This window comes from Schistocerca americana, chromosome 1 (assembly GCF_021461395.2).
Source record: "Schistocerca americana isolate TAMUIC-IGC-003095 chromosome 1, iqSchAmer2.1, whole genome shotgun sequence".
Lineage (NCBI taxonomy): Eukaryota > Metazoa > Arthropoda > Insecta > Orthoptera > Acrididae > Schistocerca > Schistocerca americana.
This window is the reverse complement of record NC_060119.1, coordinates 165,369,595-165,391,497: the sequence shown is the minus strand read 5'-3', so window position 1 is coordinate 165,391,497 and position 21,903 is coordinate 165,369,595. Positions and strand designations below refer to the sequence as shown.

Here is a 21,903-nt window from a genome sequence, read left to right as displayed (position 1 = left end):
GCTGATGATAAATTACAATTCTTTGAGTCTAATGTTATGATAGGATTTTATAATCACTAAATTAGAAAATATTGGGAGGTCATAACTACTTCAATAAGGTAGCAATGTGAGGGAACCATCATCAGCAAATAAGGGGGATCGAATTAGACGAGCTGTAAACGGGAAATTCTACAGAACATCTGTCTCCAAAGCCTCTGACGATAGGAAACGTGGCCAAACAATTATGCCTAAGGTCACGGCAAACAATATTCGCGAGTTACGCATTTTATGATTTGTCATAGACTGCCCATACAGTTTACGGTAGCCTACACGGCGATTGGGTTTCCTTTCAGTTTAGTGTCCTAAAACTTGTGTGGCTGATCTAGTTTACAATTGAAGTGACTGAAGTGTCCCCTGTTGTGAAGGACCATTCTCGCAGAGTGCAAAACCCACAGAAAGCGTCAGTCGGCACAGTGGCCCGTCATTTTATCGATGATTCTTACACATAAGACATTGTCGAAACTTACTTCAACTGTGTGGCACGTAAAAGAGGAGACTTGATCCCCATATAACATATAGTTCGTATATTATTTTTCAATAAGGCCTCTGCAGTCTTAATTTCTAACAGTAGTTTTTTCGGACAAGTTATTACACTGTTCGCGGTGTCATTTAGAACAAAAGTTTTGAATTTACCGAAGAAATGTGTTTTTCATCGATAATATATCCTCTGGTAAAAGCAAAGTTCACAAAGCTGATTTCTGACTCAAGGTGCCCATTGTTTCGAAACCTGTCTTCACCAATATGTCCACTACGGGTTTTTCTCCTTATCTGGCATATAAAATTTCTATCGATTGTTGCATCATTTCCTACCTATATCTGTCTGGAGGCCAGGCAACGGTAACAAATTGATATTAAGTGCCGCGTCTGATATATCGCCAAATGTGTAACTGAAAATTTTTAATCAAACCTGCTGTTCTTAAAAATATCATACATACATGTTATTTCTAAACTGTATTTTTTTGTCTGTAAGCTATATCTCACGTATTTCTTAATCAAAATTAATGATTAAGACACCGTTTTCACGATTTGGTTCACCATTGATGACGAAAAAGGGACATTTAGTTTAATGTTATTGTTTTCATTAAAAAACTTTGTTTTGAAGACTTTTATGGAGCCAGTGTAGAAGGTGCCATGTATTGACAATCTGTTTAACTAACATGTACGACAGCTATTGCAGTTATTTAGATTCTGTACGCAAGCGTAGTCTATCACGCGATTTCTTTCGTACACGTTAATGAAAAGACAATTCAATTTTACTATTATGCACGGGAGTGGTCGAGAGTGTTTACTTTCTTTAGGCAAGCGTTGTGTAATGCGTAAATCAACTGGGTTACATCAACGTTCATTATCACAGATAAGTGCCGTTTACTTTTCTAACGTAATTTACAACTTAATTTATTCAAATTTTAATTCATCATTACTTTACAACGTTTACAACATTATATTACTCGTTTACTAATTTAATTCTTCATTACATTATAGCGTCTGCAACGTTACATTATACTTCTCCTAACGTCAGTACCTTTTATCTGCATCAGAAATTCTTTTATTGTAATTATAATAGTCTGACTACCGTCATATTCGACGCGACAGAAATCAATGAACAAAATGTTTCACAATTCTATTCAACGGCGAGTGTATGCCTAAAAACTGATGATTGTACAACTGTTATTGAATATGTCATTTCGAGTTTGTTAGCTGGAGAGGCAATGATTTATCAGTTCTGATTTCGTCCAACTCGAAGAAATAAACAACGTTCCGTTTTATCTCGCGAAATTTCCCAATTCTATTCAACGGCTACTCTATGTCCAAAAAATAAAGATTGTACTACAGTATTTTAATGTCATTTCCAGTTCGTTATTTGGAGAGGCAATGATTTATCTCAGTTGTGATTTTGTCCAGCTTGAAGAAATAAACAACGTTCAATCGTACCATTTAGAAATTTTTTAACTCTTTAAATCATTCCGGTTTACCACCTCATCAATTGATTTTAAAGAAAAATGCTATTATTGTGTTAAACTGTAACCTTATCGATAATCTGACATCAATGAATGTTGCAAGATAAGTAGTAATTCACTTAGGCAAGCGCATCGTTACTGCTAAAGTCATTGACTTCGATAAAACGGTGCTCAAACCTCTTCATTAACCTCACATCTTCTGATCCAACCGTGCCTTACCTAGAGATAAGAAAACAATTTCCAATAAAAGTAGCCTTCACTATGACCATTAATAAAGTGTGAGGTCAAACGCTTCAAAGGGCAGGGTTCTATTTACCAGAAACTGTTTCTTTGCAGGGACTATTATACGTGTCTTTCTCATGACTAGACACATTCAGTGATATTTATGTTTGCGATAAAGACACATACAGTCAAAAAGTAAACTATGGGCGCACTACTGCTGCTAACATTCTTTTCAAAGCACTTTCGTAAAACAAAGACATGTAAAAAAATAAGATTAATATGAAAAAGGTCAATATCTGCTTTTAGTGCTTTACAATCAACAATATTGTACGTATTGATGTTGATTTTTTACAGTGAGACAAAGTTTTTTTACTACTATCCAAAATATAATATCTTTCATTAACAAATACTTGTATTTACTTATTTTACTTATTTCTTCAATGCTATATTACCTGTCGCTGACTGGCCAGAAAAGAAGGAGAATTACTTGCAAGGCTCAATTAGTGTTCTTTAATCGTGAAACAGTGTTCCTATAATACGCTGCGACGTTGCTGTTATACATCAAGCTGTTCATTTAAGAAATGTACCTGCATATAAAATATGTAGAATTACATTAAAAAAAACCTAAATTATGTTCTCTGGCATGTTATTCCGGGTGAGTGGGGAAATACAATGGCGTCATTGTTGGTCGGCTGAGAATCTCACAGGGAGTATACGATTTCTTAAGTGCCAGTGGCACGCAAGATGGACAAAAATATCGTAACGTGAACCGAAGCAAACTTTCACATAACAGGTACATCAATCTTACTTAAGGAGACTTTCCACATTGTGACTGCGCTGTCCACGCTAAAAAAGAGTGCCGGGTGATAAAAAAGTCAGTATAAATTTGAAAACTGAATAAATCACGGAATAATGTAGATAGAGAGGTACAAATTGGCACACATGCTTGGAATGACATGGGGTTTTATTAGAACTAAAAAAATACAAACGTTCAAAAATGTCCGACAGATGGCGCTTCATCTGATCAGAATAGTAATAATTAGCATAACAAAGTAAGAGAAAACACAGATGATGTTTCTTACAGGAAATGCTCAATATGTCCACCATCATTCCTCTACAATAGCTGTAGTCGAGGAATAATGTTGTGAACAGCACTGTAAAGCATGTCCGGAGTTATGGTGAGGCATTGGCGTCGGATGTTGTCTTTCAGCATCCCTGGAGATGTCGGTCGATCACGATACACTTGCGACTTTGGGTAACTCCAAAGCCAATAATCGCACGGACTGAGGTCTGGGGACCTGGGAGGCCAATCACGACGAAAGTGGTGGCTGAGCACACGATCATCACCAATCGACGCACGGAAGAGATGTTTCACGCGTCTAGCAACATGAGGTGTTTTTTTTTTTTTGTTCTAGTAAAACCCCATGTCATTTCAAGCATGTGTGTCAATTTTTACCTCTCTATCTACATTTTTCCGTGGTTTATTAAGTTTTCAAATTTGTACTGACTTTTTGATCACCCGGTATATAGTGCAGTCTGCGATTTACGTTGCTTTGTATCTCACCTCCCCCCCCCCTCTGAACCCCCTCCTGATCCACGCCCCTTCCCCCCCCCCCCTTCCTGCTATCACTGTCAGAAACCAGACCTCCTGACGGGAAAGGAAAAGGGAATAACATCATGCTGATTTTATGCGAAAGTACTGTGGTTCCTATATCAACCATCCAGTAACGACTTTTCTTTCTTTGAAGAAATAACTGGCGTACATCTCGGTCGAATTCATGAGCTGACTTGAAATGCAACTGCCTCAGCTATTTATAGGAGTGACGGCAAGAGTTTGGCTTCCTGCGAGAAACTCTCGGTTGTGCTTGGACAGTAATAAACATAGCGTTCGGAGCGTCCGCACGGGACAGGATGAGTCAGTGTGAAAGGCGACACCCGGTTATTGGCATTCAGGTAATCTGTGAAACCCAAGCCGGCGGGCCACTCTACACCTGTGCCCGGCCGCCGGCCGCTGGTCGCTCCGCAGATGGCGGGCGTCCGTCGACCTACCTCCTCCCACTTGCTGCCAGCGCCGGCAAGCTCACAGACCAAGTCGCTTCTGGCTGCTAGCTCGCTGGCCAATTGTCGCGCGTTTGTTTCACTGTGAAGTTGCCGGTACTTCCAGAGTAAATTTCTACCACCGAAAGGCAAGTTCTCGCATTCTCGTACGGATGATTATGCTAATTTTATGTAAACTTCCCCAAGGACTGTAAACTTCCCCAAGTTTCGTCTCTCTCATAAATGGAATAAAAAAGTAACGTCTTACGCATCCACAATTTTTAATCTGTATAAAATCAATAATATTGTTGGCGCTACTCATGTTTCAGTGCGAAAAGTAACGACTCTGTTCGCATTGAAAAGTACTATTTGGCAAGTAGCGGTAGATAGGTTTTTAACTTTAAACTGAGTCCTTGCGCTGTGAAGAATTTCATAAAAATGGAGCAACCTTGTAGCGGCGCACCTGACGTTTACTACTGACGTGTATTCGTGTCGTGCAGGAAAATGAATTAATCGATTACATGCATCTCTGAAGGAACACCATTGTCGAACACCATTGCCGACGATCCACAGCTGTACCAAACACTTGAAACTAATTCATTAATAGCGAATTCCTTGACATCAGCTGTATGAGGCGGCCGAGGTGGCCGAGCGGTTCTAGGCGCTACAGTCGGAACCGCGCGACCACTACGGACGAGGGTTAGAATACTGCCTCGGGCATGGGTGTGTGATGTCCTTAGGTTAGTTAGGTTTAAGTAGTTCTAAGTTCTAGGGGACTGATGACCTCAGAACCGCGCGGGGTCAGCCGAGCGGTCTTTGCGCTACAGTCATGGACTGTGCGGCTGATCCCGGTGGAGGTTCGAGTCCTCCCTCGGGCATGGGTGTGTGTGTTTGTCCTTAGGATAATTTAGGTTAAGTAGTGTGTAAGCTTAGGGACTGATGACCTCATCAGTTAAGTCCCATAAGATTTCACAAACATTTGAACATTTTTTTGATGACCTCAGAAGTCCCATAGTGCTCAGAGCCAGCCAGCTGTATGAGGTAGCAGATCTGTACATAATACTGCTGACGTCAAGGAATTGTCAGCCAGCGAATTAATTTCGATTAATTAGTCACGTCCGACACAAAGAGAAGAAGACAAGCTACGAATTCATATACTTAATAAATATATTCAGTTAGTTGTGGTCCTTTCTAAGTAAACCAATCAGGCACAACACAGGTGTGCATTCGTCCCTTCCGTTGCTCAAACCATTTCTCTCTTCCGAAAAAAAAAGTCGATTTGGATACCATAGTGATCGACTGTTCTGAAATTTATCGTCCGAACCACAGCCTATATTTTATGATCTGCGCATGGCAGATTCCAGCCGAAAACAGACATTTCGTTTGAAATTATTATGACTGTCACGGACAATAAATAATTTTCATTTATCTCCATAAATGACATAAAATGATTATACGAGCCCGTGATGTTTTCATTAGTTAAAGTAATTTTCCTTCTTTGTTGCTTTTTAAAAAATTACAGGTCTTAACGCGTTTCGGTTTAAGCTGTCATTATAACTTCTCAGATTTACATATTCTGATAGTGGTTTACACCGAGGCGCTTTAAGGTCTATAATTAAAAAAGCAATTAAGAAGGGAAATAACGTTAACAAAGCATTTATGCGTGTCGTTTTATAAGAGCTACACAGGAGTTCCCGTGTTTTTATATTTCAGCGTAACGGAAGAACAAAAAAATGGCTCTGACCACTATGCGACTCAACTGCTGAGGTCATCAGTCGCCTAGAACTTAGAACTAATTAAACCTAACTAACCTAAGGACAGCACACAACACCCAGCCATCACGAGGCAGAGAAAATCCCTGACCCCGCCGGGAATCGAACCCGGGAACCCGGGCGTGGGAAGAACGGAAGAACAAATCCATAGTAAACTGACAGACCACTGTCGCTTGGTGCGTCGATTTAGGTGAAACCTGTTACAGCTGCAAGACACATTTCTAGTTCGCCAGTTAATACGATACGAAAAGAATAAATGAGTTAATTCCGTGACGAGGTAATAATGTATGATTACGAAATTGTTTTAACGATGTTAAATGATGTAAAATGTTAGAAATCCATAGGAAAAAAGATGTCCGTTGCAACAAAAGACGAGTAATGTACAGTATGTACAAGAGCCAAGAGGGAACATCCCAAGGACAGACGAGTAATATACTCGTACAATACGTGTAAGAACCAATACACAACAATAACGACGAAAGACCATAAAGTAAGAGCTAGCGTTAAAAGGGGTAAAAGGCATTACGGCAGTCTACCTGCCCTACTGTGAAGTCAGTGAACTGAAGACGGAATCAAGAAAATAAGAGAAAGATTCAAAATTATTTTCACGAGGAATGGAGGAGAACGTCTGCGCCAGCAATACATCCGGCACCTACGGGAAGCGAAGCTCGGAAATACTGTCTTTCCTACGTGGTGTTTCCGGACATAGGATCTCCGCAGCACTGCTGAGAAATCTGTATCTCTCTGACGACTTGCGCTAAAATTAGGTATATGTACTGAGGGGTCCAAAATGACTATTTATATTACAGGAAACGAAAGATCGCGATTTTTGCATTGAACACAGAAACTTACATTCAGAGGACTGGCAAAAATATGATTTATGTGATTTATCTTCTATAATCATAACTAATAATAATAATAATAATAATAATAATAATAGGAGACTGGCACAAACATGATTTATGTGATTTATCTTCCATAACCATAACTAATAATAATAATAATTTGCACTCCATCTAAAACAAACGAAACACTGCTTCCAGAATGAGATTTTCACTCTGCAGCGGAGTGTGCGCTGATATGATCTGCCAGGAAGTTTCGAAACACTGCTTGTTTGAACATCATCCTTCTACTTCCAGTAAGATAAAAAATTCACTGCTGTACGCATATGTACGTACAAATGCTGTTCAGAGAAACTGTTTAATGCTAGAGCTCTCGGCCTCAGAACTTGCACTGCAGCGTTCAAGAGATTTTGTCTCATTCTCTCAAAGATCCACGCCTTTAGTTTCACAAACATAATTATCTCGCGGGTGCTCCTTGGTTACGAGAGGATTTTCGTAAGCCAGTGGCTTGATATATCCTCCCTGGGAAAAGATCGACAGAAACACCAGCACTGAATGAGCCTGGGAATCTTCCAGTCCATGTGTGGTACTCCTACCACGTGCTTGTTTATTTCTTGTGTTATTTCATGTTTATCAGATTCCGTGGGACTAAACAAGCGCGCGAGGTTGCCGCGCGGTTTTGGGCACCTTGCCACTGTTCGCGCGGCTCCCCTCCTCCCCCTCCCCTCCCTCGGGCATGGGTGTCTGTATTTTCCTTAGCATAAGTTAGTTTAAGCTAGATTAAGTAGTGTGTCAGCCTAGGGTCCGATGACTTCAGCAGTTTGGTCTCATAGAAACTTGCCACCACCACTACCACTAAACTAGCGAAAGCTACTTGGTCATGACTCAAACCAGTTTGCATTATACAGAATACTGCTTGGGATATTTATAAAGAACCACAGGCTGCTGGCTCCTTATTACAGCGTAGTTTAAGGACTCAGGTGCCTCTATTCTCTTCCCCTTTTCCTCTGAAAGGAATTGGTATTAGCACTGTTTCTCTATTTTACTTCTTAATCGGACGTTATGAGTACGAACTAAGTGATAATGTGCCTTGCCCTTCAGAGAATAAGAAAGAAGGAGAACGACGTATAAAAAAAAATACTGCTTTTGGGGTTCCATGCCTCAGTCTGTAGCAACGGAATCCTAATATGATTGCCGGCCGAAGTGGCCGTGCGGTTAAAGGCGCTGCAGTCTGGAACCGCAAGACCGCTACGGTCGCAGGTTCGAATCCTGCCTCGAGCATGGATGTTTGTGACGTCCTGAGGTTAGTTAGGTTTAACTAGTTGTAAGTTCTAGGGGACTAATGATCTCAGAAGTTGAGTCCCATGGTGCTCAGAGCCATTTTTCCTAATATGATCGTTTTGTTGTCCGTTCGTCCGTCTGTCTGTCTGTCTGTCCGACTGCTAAGAACCCTTTTTTTAGGAACGGGTAAATTATCATGCTCAAATTTATGTCCCATATTAAGGTTTACACTTCCTTTGAGGCGTAAAAGTTTTAAGGTTTTAGGCCACTTCAATCACAAGACACGGCCGTTTATGGTTCAAATGGCTCTGAGCGCTATGGGACTTACCTTCTGAGGTCATCAGTCCCCTAGAACTTAGAACTAATTAAACCTAACTAACCTAAGGACATCGCACACATCCATGCCCGAGGCAGGATTCGAACCTGCGACCGTGGCGGTCGCGCGGTTCCAGACTGTAGCGCGTAGAACCGCTCGGCCACTCCGACCGGCACGGCCTTTTATGTCATATATTTTAATACTCGAAAACCAATTCATCAAAACCTATAGGGTGCTTCCCGTTGATCTAGAATCACTACATTTGGCAACAAACGAGGTCCACAGTACAAGTCAAAGAAAAATCCGAAAATTATCAATTTGTGGTTATACAACAAGAAAAAATATTTTTTTATCTTTTTTTTATCCGTCCGTCTGCTTCTGTCCGTTTATTAAGAATCCTCTCTCTCAGGAAATGGTAGATTAATCTAGTTTAAATGTATGTCGTATACTAAGATCTATGGTCCCTTGACAGCGTAAACACTGCAAGCTTCTAAATCAATGCAGTCAAAAGATACGGTCATTTATATGACATATTTTGACACTCGAAAACTCACTCGTCAAGACATGTAGGGTGCTTTCCGTTGACTTAGATTCATGATATTCGGCAAGAAGCGAGGTTTCACAGTGCAAGTAAAGAAAATATGACTTGTTAAGCTGTAATTATATCAAATAAAAATATCTTTTCCCATTTGAACATACATTTATCGTCCGTCGAAAGTACAATATACGAAGATTACTGCAAGCAAACATAAAATGTAAGTTATAGGCATGTATTAGTAAATGAACAATAAGGTTTTATTCCATCTTCTCTCTCTACATATATAAATTGAAGATCTCTGCTCACTTCTAATTATATTTCCGGTGTAGTCTGAGGAACTACTATAGAGATTTTAATACGGTCCTGGAATTTCCGAGACAAATATATTGCCGCTATCGTAACCGATAACAGGCAAAAATCATTGAGGTTCTCGATTACCAGAACGGATGAACTGCATCTATATATAATTAATCTTGCACGGAACTCTTGGTCAACTGTTCTTTCTCAAATAATCGTTATGGAGAAATGTACACCTTTTCTCGTCACAGGAAAATCTGTCATATGAAAATGGGCAATCGCAATGAGCATCCAAGTGTGTAACTTTGTGTAAATTACAAATCAGTCTGAGTATTTAACAACGCAGTGGATCAGTAACCCACGATCAACATCTGCAATTTGTAGCCCGTAGATCAACACGTAAGGTGCTCTGTGAGATTCCTGTATAACGATTCGCGCCTACTGATGCTGCGGTACGCTTTGTGAACCTAGCTCGCCGACATGTTTATTGGAAAGCCACAGACCACCAAAGTTGTGGAACATTGCACGTGTGTATGAGCTCTCGAATTTCCGTCTCAAGCGACTGCACTGTGTGCTCCACACCAGGGATCTGTTTTCCACGAGCGTCCGTTTGTTTGTTTCCCGTGTCTGGCCGGGAAGCCGGTTGCCTACACAGGTGCTTCCGACGCCGGTGGAAGTTTTATTAATCGAGCTCTGCTAGAAGGGCGCTGATCCACCTGAGTGGAAACTCAGCCAACCCGCACAGAATGAGATAAATACAACGCTCCGGCGAAGCAGTCAGACAAATGTAGGAAAGGTGATGATTAAGCAACTGCTAGTGAAATCACAACTTGCGTTATACGATGTCAGGGCAGCAGATATGTGACAGGTTGAATTCTGGTGATGAAAAATGGGTCTTTAGAGATAATGCGTTTGAACGTTTCAAATGTCATTGCCATTGTTTCATCTAACACACTTAAGAAACAAATTCTGCATATGTAATGCCACTAATATTACATTTGTAGTTGTCACAAGGTTCTTTTAGTATTTTAAAATGCAGTGTATTATTCATATAGCAGAAAATTGATTATAACACTGGCAGAAGTCATATAATAAACTTCAAAATGGAAGATGTAAAGTGAAAAGGGACCTCTTGTCGAAAATATTGGATTTTGAAATCCTGTAATTTTTACGCTCAGCGTTAAATTCTGAGCAATTTGTAAAAAAAAAAAAAAAAAAAAAAATGAATTTTTATCGGTAAATTTAAATGACTTGTGACAGATTGAATTCTGGTGATGAAAAATGGATCTTTTGAGATAATTCGTTTCAACGTTTCAAATGTCATTACCGTTGTTTCATCTAACACACTTAAGAAACAAATTCTGCATGTATAATGCCACTAATATGTCCTTGGTCAAACTGTATACACTATTTTACGTTAAAATTACATATTTAGTGATTAACTCGGTCATATCTATAACACATAATAGTGTACAAAAATTTAAAACAAAATAAATTCGCCCCAAGTTGAGAAAAAATTTTGTATCCTGCATAATTTCTTTTGGCAGAGTGATAATTTTACTCTGTGTTATGGCAACTTTAGGCCATAATTTTAATTTTGAAGCTGTTAATAAGCCCAAAACTATCCAAAATTTTGAATTTACAAAACTTCCAAAATTAGATTACTCTGATACCATATTTTATAGGGGTTAATGACTTGATTTTATAATTTTAAAATACTAATCTCTGAAGGGGTTCAAGACCATTCACAAACAGCATTTTCGCCTCTTCTTCTTTGATTCTCGAATATCTCGCTTGCCAAGTTCTTCCTCACGACCGTCATTGTCATTGACTTGAGGTTCTGGTTCAGGTTCTGGTTCTACCTTATGACACATGACGTCTTATTATTCCTCTTTGTATTAGATCCTACGCTTTTAAAGAAATAAACTTTTCATTGGATTTTCGTCACCGCTGAAATTACTGCATCAGGAAACCCAATGGGTCCATTTTCTTCGGGGAATATGCGGTGCGCAGATTCATTTCCATCAAAGGCTGTTTTGTGATATACAATACGTTTGTAGCTAACGATTAACTCAAATTGGATAAACTTAGTAATGTGAGGTACTGTGTTGGCATTACTGTTCTTCAGTGTGTCTAGTCAGTCAAATGTATTCAACTTTTTCATTTTTAACATGCGTTATAGGTGTGGGTTTTTACTGCTACAGTAACGTCAGCTGTTAGCTGGCATTTTAGGGCTACCAACTGCAAACTGGTAACGTCTGTAGGCCATTTATAACTCTCATATAAAAGGGACCACGTTCCTCTTTTATACAAAGATATTCTGAGCTCCTTAAAATGCCTATAAAATTTAGAAGATTCTATTTTGCGAAGCAATGCATAGGCAGCTGCGAGATTTAGGAAAGGGGCCTCTTGTTCGGCCAATGTTTTTCCTCATAACGACAAGAGGTACTCTGTCAGAAAACGGACACTGATTTTGCCACTGGATTCAAAAAGATTTCATATCGATACGAGCGTTTACAGAATGAAGTAAACTGCTGCAATACACAAGAGAACGAAAACAGATACTTTAGACGCATTCGTTTGTACTTAAAAAAAATTTTCTCCGACGAGAAGCCCTTTTCGCTTGCCGTCTCACAAATAGTGAGTTGGTTCTACACTAGTTTTCGTTAATCAGCAAAAAAATTACAAAGACAGCGATGAAACGACATTCGTGTCAGATGTAGTGAAACTTAGTCGAAGAGAAAAACGTACGTTACGGATGAAGCAGATACGAAAGCACAGGTCCAGGGAAATAAATCAGCAATCATTTCTATAGATGAAAAGGCGTGGGAGAACATTAACATGTCTTGAAATGGTACTGAGTCAAGCGTCCATACACATTTTGAATTATATTTTGAGCCATCATTCTCCTGACTGCTTCGATACGGCTCGCCTCGAATTCTTCTCCTCTACAACCTCTACAGCCTCTTTATCAGAGTGGAATTATTCCCTGATGTCTTAAAACGTCTTATTATCCTGTTCTTTTTTTGTCAGTGTTTCCCACATGTCACTTTCACCGCCGATCTTGCAGAGAACCTCCTCATTCCTTACCTTATCCGTCCACTTAATTTTCAACATTCTTCTGTAACACCACACCACGAATCCTCGATTCTCTTCTCTACCGGATTTTACAAAGTTCATGACCCACTACCACACAATGCTGTGTTCCAAACATACATTCGCAGAAGTTTGTTCCTCAGAGTGAAGCCGACGTTTGACACTAACAGATTTCTTTTGACCAGGGATGCCTTCTTTGCTGTACTAATCTTCTTTTTATATCCTCCTTGCGTCATGCGGCATGGTAGTTTGCTTCCAACGTAGCAGAACTGCTTAACCACCAGTTTGGATTTTAAGTTTATCGCTTATTTTATTTCTTTTACCCTGATTAATTTCGTCTTTCTTCGAAACGAAAATTTTTCACTGGTGAAATCATATGGGAGCTTTCCTAAACTGAGGTGACAGAAGTCATGGCATAGCGCGATATGCACATATACGGATGGCGGTAGTATCGTATACACAAGGGATGAAAGGTCAGTGCATTGGTGGAGCTATAATTTACACTCAGGTGATTCACGTGAAAAGATTTCCGAAGCGATTATGGCCGCGCGATGGGAATGCAGAATGGTAGTTGGAGCTAGAAGCATGGGATATTCCATTTCAGAATTCATTAAGGAACTCAGTATTACAAAATCCACAGTGTCAAGAGTGTACCGACAATACCAATATCTGGCATTACCTCTCACCACGGACAAAGCAATGGCCGACGGATTTCACTTAACGCCCCCGAGCTGCGGCGTTTGCGTAGTCAGTGGTACCAGACAAGTAACACTGCGTGAAATAACCGCAGAAATCGATGTGGGACATTCGGTGAACGTATCTGTTAGGGCAGTGCGGCGAAATGTGGCGTTAATGGGCTATGGCAGCAGACGACCTAAGCGACTGCCTTTGCTAACAGCACGATTTCGCTGGCAGCGTCTCTCCTAGCCTCGTGAACGTATCGGTTGAGCTCTAGACGATTGAAAAACCGTAATCTGGTTAGACGAGTCCCGATTTCAGTTGGTAAGAGATGATGGTAGGTTTCGAGTGTGGTGGAGACCCCAGGGAAACATGGACGTAAGTAATTAGAATTATATTAATACCTTCAGCTGCTGACGGGCGTTGATATATATTAACGGAGACAGGTAAAAATGTGTGCCCGACCGGGACTCGAACCCGGGATCTCCTGCTTACATGGCAGACGCTCTATTCATCTGAGCCGCCGAGGGCACAGAGGATAGTGCGACTGCAGGGACTATCTCGTCCATGCCTCAAGCGAGACCCACATTCTCACCTTGTATGTCCACACACTACATTCGCAGTGTACCACCCCAACACACTCATTACTCGTGGAAGACATTCTTACGAAGTCCCGTAAGAGTTCGGGGAATATGTGTGCATCCGCACAGAGCAAGACGGTCATGGCCGGTACTGCCAGAACTATATACTTTTATGGATACGAATGTAGTTTGTGGACATACAAGGTAAGAATGTGGCTCTCGCGTGAGGCGTGCGCGAGATAGTCCCTGCAGTCGCACTATCCCCTGTGCCCTCGGTGGCTCAGATGGACAGAGCGTCTGCCATGTAAGTAGGAGGTCCCGGGTTCGAGTCCCGGTCGAGACACACAATTTCACCTGTCCCTGTTGATATATATCAACGCCCGTCAGCAGCTGAAGGTATTACTGTAGTTCTAATTTCGTTCTAGACGACTGCAGGTCATCAATGGTGTTTGTTCTTTCGGACATGTCGAAAGAACAGACACCATACCCATATAAGTATACGGACGTAAGTTGTCAACAAGGCATTGTGGAGGCTTGTAGTGGTTTCCATAATGATGTGGGCCGTGTTTACATGGAATGGACTAGATCCTCTGGCCCAGGTGAACCGATCACGGACGGGATATGCTTATTTTAGGCTACTTGGAGACATTTTGCAGCGATTAATTAATTTCGTATTCGGAGACGACGATGTGACATGTCACTAGGCCACAATGGTTACTGGTTAGTTTGAAGAAATTCTGGAAAATTCGAGCGAAAGGTTTAGTCATCCACATAGCCCGACGTGAATCCCATCGAACATTTATGGAACATAACAGAGAGGTCAGTTCCGGCAGAAAATCTTGCACGGGCAACATTTCCGCAATTATAGTTCAAATGGTTCAAATGGCTCTAAGCACTATGAGACTTCACATCTGAGGTCATTAGTCCCCTAGACTTAGAACTGCTTAAACCTAACTAACCTGAGGACATCACACACATCCATGCCCGAGGCAAGATTCGAACCTGCGATCGTAACAGCAGCGCGGTTCTGGACTGAAGCGCCTGAACCGCTCGGTCACAGCGGCAGGCCCCGCAATTACGTATGGGTACAGAGGCAGCAAGGCTTAATATTTCTGCAGACGGCTTCCAGCAACTTGTTGTGTTCATCCCACGCCGAGTTGGTGGACTACACAGGCCAAAAGGTGGTCTGACACGATATTAGGAGATATCCAGTGAGTTTTGCTACCTCGTTGTATTTTGTAGGCGACAGACTTTCGCTGAGACAAACTGTTAAGAGATTTCTGAGAAACGGCTGCCGACTAGAGGCTATAGGCACTGGGCTGCGAGGAAGCGCGGTGTGGGCGAGGCGACTGTGCGTGGGCGTCGGCGCCGGCCGCTATCTGGCTGGCTGCTGGACGCTGACTGCGCCTCGCCGTGCCGGGCCGCGGTGACGCCAGCGTATCTCTATCTGCGTGCGTGAGGCGCGGTATGCGCCGCGCCGGTAAGCAACGCAGCGCCACTATCTGCCGCTCGCTTCGCACCCGACGCCGTATTGCTTGGGCGCCAGCGACGGAGGCGACCGGCCGGTTATAAAGCACTTCGTCACTGCCTCGCCAACGAGTGTCAGCTACACTGCAGTCGGTTGTGCACTAACAAAAAAATTGACCAAGTGCCTGTCGGACTCGCGTACTGGCGGTTAAAATACAAAGCTAGCAGCAATACACTCCAGTCATTTACACTTTAGTAGATTATACGAGTCTGTTGGCCGACAACGCTTGTTCAACATCTTAGAAGATCAGGGACTCGACCTCAGTCCGCTGTGGCCGAGCGGCTCTAGGCACTTCAGTCCGGAACCGCGCTGCTACGGTCGCAGGTTCTAATCCTGCCTCGGGCATGGATATGTATGAGGTCCTTAGGTTAGTTAGGTTTAAGTAGTTCTAAGTTTTAGGGGACAGATGACCTCAGATGTTAAGTCCCATAGTGCTCAGAGCCATTTGAACCATTTTTTCCTCCTACTGATACATGCTACTAAATTCTTACATTTGCCCTCTAGCCATTCCCGCTTAGACATTTTGTACTTCCTGTCAGTCTCATTATTTAGATGTTTTTATTCCGCTCCGCCTGCTTCATTTACTGCATTTTTGTATTTTCTTGTTTCCTGTTAAATTCTATATCTCCTGTGTTATCGCAGGATATCTACTAGGCATTGTATCTTTACTTATCCTCAGCTGATAGGCAATTTTCATTTCAAAAGTCCATCGGTCCACATCTTTAGTTGTGCTTTCCCAACACCAATCTGGATGGAAGCGGGGAGCGGAAGGGGCGGGGTAGAAAATGTAAACGGAAGCCAGCGGATGAGTACAGAAAACTGGTTCAGCAGTTGCGCAGAGATGAAAAGGATAGACTGGCGTTGAGAGCTGCTTTAAAATAAGTATTCGGTTTCAAAATGATTCAAATGACTCTAAGCACTATGGGACTTAACATCTGAGGTCATCAGTCCCCTAGACTTAGAACTACTTAAAACTAACTAACCTATGGACACCACACACATCCATGCCCGAGGCAGGATTCGAACCTGCGACCGTACAGCAGCGTAGTTCCGGACCTAAGCGCCTAGAGCCGCTCGGCCAAAGCCGGCTAATATTTTGTTACGAATGTAGCACGTTTGAGTAGTCATCAAGAGAACTACCAACTGTGAACGTCAAATTCGACTGAGTACCACAATTTTCTAATGAAAAAATTTATGCAAGAATAGTGATTAATTAGTTCCCTCTGTGCATGAGAAATAATCTCTAGTGCTAAGTGACACCGGCCTGCGGTGCACGACATAATTAATTTATTGTGAAAAACGGTGATCGTCGCCCTGGAAGGGTGGCTGCGCTGTCCTTTGGGGGCGGTTAATGGCATCCCCGAGGAGCTGTAGTGGCGGCGCCCGCCTTGTTTAGCGCGTACAAGGATTCCTCGCGACAGCGCCGCGTGCGCGATAATTTGTAAATGGGGCAGCGGCTGCGATGGTCTGGTACCGCCCCGTGGGGGCCAAGCGCACACACACACACACACACACACACACACACACACACACAGAGAGAGAGAGAGAGAGAGAGAGAGAGAGAGAGAGAGAGGAGGAGGAGGAGGGAGGGGGGACTGCTCTGCAACCCGATATCCGCGGCGCCTCCCCCACCCCGCCCATCACCGGTAATTACTGTACCGCCACCGACAACATGCGCGCCTGGCTTAGTTCGAGTGGTTGCCCACTCGACGACCACCGCCCTTTACGCTCTTACCTCAGTGAAAGTCATTACCGTCGTCGCTGATGGCAGTCATCGTAATAATGGTCGACGGTCATACGCTGCCGTATGTAAAACGCAACTGCCATAGAGGAGAACAGTGTATGTAAACTCATCGGATAAAATATTCGTCCCCCCCCCCCTCCCCTTAAAAGAACACACTCACTTTGGAGGGCAGTAGATGGTTCAGATAATAACACATTCACCTTGGAGGGCAGTAGATGGTGTACATACAAATGAAAAAAGTCGTGGGATGGCGATATGCACGTATTCAGATGGCGGTAGTATCGTGTACACAAAGTACAGAGTCGGCCGGTGTGGTCGAGCGGTTCTAGGCGCTTCAGCCTGGAACCGCGCGACCGCTACGGTCGCAGGTTCGAATCCTGCCTCGGGCATGGATGTGTGTGATGTCCTTAGGTTAGGTTTAAGTAGTTCTAAGTTCTAGGGGACTGATGACCTCAGATGTTAAGTCCCATAGTGCTCAAAGCCATTTGAACCATTTGAAAAAAGTACAGAAGGGCAGTACATTGGCAGAGCTTCCCGACGTGATTATGGCCGCAGACGGGAATTAACAGACTTTGAATGCGGGATGGTTGTTAGAACTAGCCGCATTGGACATTTTATTTGGGAAATCGTTCGGTAATTCAGTATTTCGTGATCCACGATGCCAAGAGTGTGCCGAGAATACCAAATTTCAGGCATTACCTCTCACTAAGGACAACGCAGTGGTCGACGGGCTTGACTTAACGACCGGCGTCGTTTACTGAGAGTTCCCAGTGTTAACAACTGCGTGAAGCAGCTACAGAAAAAAATGAGGATCATGCAACGAACGTATCCGGCAATATTTTGCGTTAATGGGCTATGGCAGCCGACGACCGATGCCAGTGCCTTTGCCAACAGCACGACATCGCCTGCGGCGCCTCTCCTGGGCTCATGGTCATATTGATTGTAAAATCATGGATTGGGTGGATGAGTCCCGATTTTAGCTGGTAAGGGCTGGGGCAGGGTTCGAGTGTAGCACAGCTCCACGAAGCAATGGACTCAGGTTGTCAAAAAGGCACTGTGCGAGCTGGAGGCAGCTCCATAATGGTGTGGGCTGTGTTCACACGGAATGGACTCGGTTCTTTGATCCATCAGAACCGATCACTGACTCGAAAAGGTTATGACCGTCTACTTTGAGACCATGTGCAGCCATTCATAGTTTTCATGTTCCCAAACAACCATGGCATTTTTATGGCTGCCAATGCGCCCTGTCAGAACAACATCTTGCACAATTCGAGCGAATGATTTGGCCACCCAGATCTCCCGACATGAATCACAACGAACATTTATGTGACACAATCGAGAGGTCAGTTCATGCACAAAATCCTACACAGGCAACACTTTCTCAGTTATCGACAGCTATAGAGGCAGCATTTTTCTGCAGAGGATTTCCTACAGCTTGTTGAGTCCATTCCACTTCGACTTTCTGCACTACGCTGGGCAAAAGGAGGCCCGAGACGATATTAGGAGGTATCCCATGCCTTTGGCACCTCAGTGTAGAATTGGTAACAGGCTGTCTTGCGACCTGTCATCGCTGGTGAAAGGCATGGCGGTGAGGTGGCGACTAAGAGCCAGTCGGGTGTGTAGAATCAGCGTCCTAAGATGGGTCGATGTGGACACATGGCAGAATGGCAGAAAGGCGCTATCATGGTTGGACCTGCACATGCCCACACCGTGAATGAGAACACTCTACCTACTAGTATCTTCAGTATGGACTGTCCAACGTATCTGCAAGGAATGGCGTACTACTCGAAGTCACGTAACATGTCATAGGAACAATGGTTGAAAAAAGATCCTAACGAACAGTTGCCAGAGATGATTGTGACGTCTTGACAATGACAACTGGTTTAAGCGGTATAGGAATTGTCGCTGTCAATTAACGCAGGTCGATCTCCATCAGCTTCGAGAGAACATTGCAAAGGAACGGCATGCAACTGCCATTTGGAGTCGGTTACCTCGCAGATGGACATTGCTCACAGTGGCACACGTAGCTACTCGTGTTCAGTGATGTATGGAGTGCGTAGAACAGGCCAGAGAAGATTCTGCGATGATTCGGGGGTGTTTTTAGTACCATGACTTGGGCCAACTCATCCAGGTTTTCATGAACATGAACCAGGAGCCTTACGTCAACAGTCTCGATGATCAAATGTTGCCTTTTATTCTACATCTCCACTGACGAGTATGCTAAGCACATTCACGTATTCCAGGATGACAACTGGCATCTCCATATGGCTGTACACATACGTTGCTGGTATGACGAGCACTCAGGCACCTCTACTGGCCCGGTAAATCAAACGATCTCAATCCAACACGAAACGTCTGGGGGATATTTGGAACAGAGGGTGAAACGTAGCCGTCAACATTCACGCAAGGGACCTAATAATCAGTGGGTGGCTTCAGCTCAATGTGATGTATCCTGTCGACTTCCTTTCTCGTCAAACTGTGGTCATTGTCAGGGATAGAGGCTGGAATTAGCGCGATGTTCCTCGAATGTGATTAATTTTTTGTTTTAACCAAGAGCTCATGTTCAAATGCCTAACTTTTGAGGATAATAACGTACATGATATGGGTATATTATTACGAAGACCACCTCCAACTTTTAAGTCACGACCTGTCAGGTGGTATGCACGAAGAAAAGTATTAGTTCGACATACAAATCTCATCAAATTACGGAGAAACCGCAAGCTGTGGCATATTCGTGCGCGACTGTATGTCGATGCGTGACAAATTTCATCACAAATAAAGGCGTCCACAGACTAAAATGAGTCTACTTTGAACTAATTGAATAGATATGAAAAGTAAACAAAATCGTATCAATCTCGCTTCGTTCAAGTAACGGCTTATCTGCGACATTTCCCAACAGAGCACAAGAATACTTCGGTAACAAACTGCTCGTTCACTGCCATTGAGCCGGTCGATGAACTTATCACAGCGTAAGCACACAGTTTAAGGTCGTGTAAGCCCTAATGTTACATGCGATAAGACATCGTGAATAGCCAGTCTTTATTGTAAGAATTTTTTCTGACAGTTGACGTATATTCTGCTCACTGTGTTAATGAGTTTCAAAATGTACTCTTTCCTAAAAAAAAAATGACAATCTGAAAAGTATGTGTGTAGCATGGCACCAACTTCTTGGAAATTGATATGAACGATTGTGATTACGTTGGACAGAAATTAAATGTCCAGGGTATCTGAGACATGTATTAATTTCTTCTTAGTACTCCATTTCCTATTCTGCTCAGTATCTTCTGAATTTAACTACCCAGCATTGTGCAGTAGTATTCCATCAGGACGAGTAGAGAGTAGTGGTAGTCAGCCAAATGCAAGTACTTGCCGTCAGCGGCTCTTGGCAGATATCTTGTGTGTTGCCCGCCCTGTTCTCCCTCTAAGAGGTACGTTTCATCCACTTCCGAAATTCAACAGTTCTCTAAATTCCCATTCAACGTTTCTATCGCAGCCTCCTGTAGAGCAGAAGTCGCAGTCTTAACACTAAACATCTTCTCTATCCAATTTAGTGATGTGATCCCACGAAACCACCACACGACAACTCGCTGAAATTTCGTGAGCTTTCCATCTTCCTTGTTGGCTGGAGACCAAGTGGGTTTCCACAGCACCAAGAAACCGGAGTCGAGCTTGCGTGGGAGTGTGCCATGTATATATCTCTCACCAACTGACAAGTTATGTCATCCAAACATAACTTAAAAATCTTTAAACTTATTTTTGTTTTAAACATCGTTTCGATGAAAACTTGTTCCAAAAGTCATCGCATTGCTCACAGCTTACTCAAACAGGCCTATATCGGATTAACTTTACTCACACATTAATTTCATTTTATCTGCAGACTGCTGGAGAAAGAATCTACAGAATTTTCTCCCGAAAGCAAGCTTCAACATTAGATTCATAAACATACTATGGAGATAGCTATTCCTTTCGGTGCACTGCGGAAGTGTTCCCGTGGCTTGCAGAGAAATGACGAGACTTTTACAGAAGAAGTAAATTTGAAAAACTGAGCTATGAAGTTGTGGTTCTGAATTTCTGATGATTACCAAAACAGTAATAAGAGATACATTCGTAACTCAAATAAAGGAGTCTCTTCTCGTTGTTGCCATTTCGTCTCTTATCAGACGGGTCATTTAAATCAGTAATAAACATGACCAGCTGTGTATGCTTTTACGGTCTGAGAACTAATCATTTGGTACATAAGCGAAATATGATTGTGAACGCAGCATGGGTATTACAAATAAATGTTTGTTAGGACATCACTGCTGCATCTATCTTTTAGCCGGAAAGGTGGGTCATATTTGGTTCCATTCGCGAAAGAAGTGGCGTCGGTCGTAGGATGTGTGTGTTTCAAATTCTTTTTCAGTTCTTCCAGGACACACACGGTATGTTTTGTGTTTCGGGTTCACTTATTCCACAAACTTCGTGTATTAAAATAAAGCGTAGTAATCGTTATATTTTTCTATGTTTATCTCTATGTGACAACACTATTCGCCAGCTAATCCCTCTGACTAATAACTTAGATATCTACAGGGAATGAACCTCAACGCAGTATGGAATATTTTCCTTCACTAGGTTGTGCAGTTTCTGTAATTTTAACAGCAAATTTAGTAACTAAGAATATTACCTTGGAGTCTCACATGCACACGAGTAACAGGTGCATTTTCAATGTATCAAGAGGGCGTTTCGTAAAATATAAATGTGGTTGTAGATACAACCGAAACATTGCAAAAATGGTTCAAATGGCTCTGAGCACTATGGGACTTAACTACTTTGGTCATCAGTCCCCTAGAACTTAGAACTACTTAAACCTAACTAACCTAAGAACACCACACACATCCATGCCCGAGGCAGGATTCGAACCTGCGACCTAGCGGTCGCGCAGTTCCAGACTTAGCGCCTAGAACCGCTCGGCCACAAGAGCCGGCCTCGAAACAT

General features: G+C 42.6%; 1 protein-coding gene and 1 non-coding gene across 2 annotated transcripts in view; one reads left to right on the top strand and one right to left on the bottom strand.

The window, feature by feature from the left end:
* Positions 1-21,903, bottom strand: part of LOC124551947 (homeobox protein six1-like) — a gene marked incomplete at its 3' end in the record, with an annotated part of 416,701 nt that overhangs the window by 269,216 nt on the left and 125,582 nt on the right. The window lies entirely within an intron of this gene.
* Positions 13,926-14,000, top strand: Trnat-ugu. Its single transcript has one exon. It is a non-coding gene; the product is annotated as a tRNA-Thr (tRNA).